Genomic DNA, 2500 nt, shown 5'->3' on the forward strand with positions numbered 1-2500 from the left:
GCCGCGGGGGGACTTAACCCTCTCAGTACGATGACGTCTTGTTTGGGCCTTATCCCTGCCATGCCCAGACGATTCAGTTTAGCTTGGTAGACCTACAGTATGCCTGCTACATCCAGACGGTTTTATTCAGCTTAGGGAAGACTTTTTCCTTAGGCGTCCGACTCGGCATAGGCCCGACAGCCCGTTGTCTAAGGTGCAGCAGTCCTACATATCACACAGCTCCTCATATCACCACTTCGCCGCTAACACCCACCGTCCATACTGATTACATGCCACGGTCGTCTCATACAGGTCTTGTGAAATATTATAACTTCCCACATCCCTACGGGAAATATTCTTCTTAATATTATGATTCTTAATTTAAAACTGCGATATTTCAAAGGCTATTTGGCCTGGAGTCTTCAAAGCTGGTCAGCGTAGTCAGACAGCTGTCCGCTTCTTATAACCAAATATGGTGGCAGTCCGTCCGTCGGATCAACGGATATTATCCGGAACACAGAGAAGTTCGTCAGCCACGATATCTCAAAAACGACATAAGTTAGGAAGCTGAAATCTTTCCGCAAAATAGCCATATTATTCTCTGAGATCGGTTGGGGTAAAAAATTGGGACATTTCCGAACATTCCGGATGTCACATAACTTTTCATAAAAGTTTGAATCTAGAGCAACCAAACTTGGTGGACGTATAGACTGGGATGACCTAAGATGACCTACACATCCTCAAGGTCTGTCTACGGCTCGGCTCCTAGTAGACAGTGGCCGTGGAAAGTTTTTCATCATCAAAATTATCCTTGGACAATTTTACGCTGTCCCAGTTATTGATAGTAGTAGTTGTTGTAGTAGTAGTTGTAGTAGTAGTACCTGTAGTTCTAGTAGTAGTAGTAACATGGCTGTGGGTCTTACGGTACATCAGTAAAGCCAACGAAAATCAGTTCCTTAAACAGTTCAATGCCTCAGCCGGGAATCGAACCCAGGGCAGGTAAAACAGCAGACCACCTCTCTACCTACTCCTCCACCTCCAGACGATTTTATTCAGCTTGAGGAAAAACCCTATCTATCCATCTGTCTATCTATCTATCCATCTATCTATCTATCTATCTATCTCATCTGTATTAATATCTTGTGAAGTCGCTCACTCCTCCTTTATTCCTGCTTTATTTCCAGACGATTTTATTCAGCTTAGGAGAGGCCTTTATTATTGGAGGGGTTAGGTAAAGCCTTCCTTAACCCCGTCAGAACGAGGAGGGTTTAGTGTGTGGAAAATCGTCTGTTGATAGCTGACTTTTTTTAGAGAGAGAGAGAGAGAGAGGGGAGTGGCTTGCCTGAGTGGGGAAATTTCTGGGGACTTTTGGGGTACGGGGAAGTCCGGAGAGAGAGAGAGAGAGGCATGGTTCGTAGCTCCCTATTTTAGTGACCTGGGTTCGATACACGCACACACACACACACACACACACACACACACACACACACACACACACACACACACACACACACACACACACACACACACACACACAGGCTACCAATGAGACTCTGGCGAAATGATACATACTAAACCAAAAAAAAAAAAAAGAAAATAAGAAAAAGTGGGGACAGGGAGAGAGAGAGAGAGAGGGGGAGAGAGAGGGGGGGGAGGGAGAGGGAGAAACGCAGGTGGGAGAAAAATGGAGGGAGAAAGGGTGAGCGGGTGGGAGAGAAGGGTGGAGTGGTAGGGAGGCTTAGGCGAGAAAAAAAGGTGGAAAATGAGGAGGCAAAAAGAGAGTGGAAAAAAGAGAATGAAGGAAGAGAGCGTGGGTGGGTGGAGGAAGGATGGGGAGTGAGGCCTTGGGAGACATGGAGGGAAGGGAAGGAAGTCTCTCTCTCTCTCTCTCTCTCTCTCTGCAGCCCACCCCGTTTGTTTGTTTGTTTGAGTTCGGATGTTTGTGTGTTTGTTTTGTTGTTTACGTATGTTTTATGTTGTCACTGTGGTACTGTGTTGTTCGCCACACACACACACACACACACACACACACACACACACACACACACACACACACACACACACACACATCACTATTATCAACAACAACAACAACAACAAAAATAAGAACAATATCAACAGCAACAACAAACACTGAGAGAGAGAGAGAGAGAGAGAGAGAGAGAGAGAGAGAGAGAGAAAAGAGAGAGAGAGAGAGAGAAAAGAGAGAGAGGACTGGAGCAGGTCACATTCTCTCTCTCTCTCTCTCTCTCTCTCTCTCTCTCTCTCTAATTGGCCACGTATCATTAACCTGTCTTAGATACCTGGATTAACTACCTCTTAATTACCTCACCTGAGCTTCTTAATTGCCTCACCTGAGCGATTTAACCCCTTCACCACGAGAACCTTTCTTCGTTTGAGAGAGAGAGACAGAGAGAGAATGAATGTGGACTTTCTAATTGCTTGATATTGGTATGTTAGAAAGTTGTGTGTGTGTGTGTGTTCAGCCAGTGTTCTCCTTGGTGTTCAGTTCTGCCTTACC

This window comes from Coenobita brevimanus, chromosome 88 (assembly GCF_032717465.1).
Source record: "Coenobita brevimanus isolate Jiangsu-jjx chromosome 88, ASM3271746v2, whole genome shotgun sequence".
NCBI lineage: Eukaryota > Metazoa > Arthropoda > Malacostraca > Decapoda > Coenobitidae > Coenobita > Coenobita brevimanus.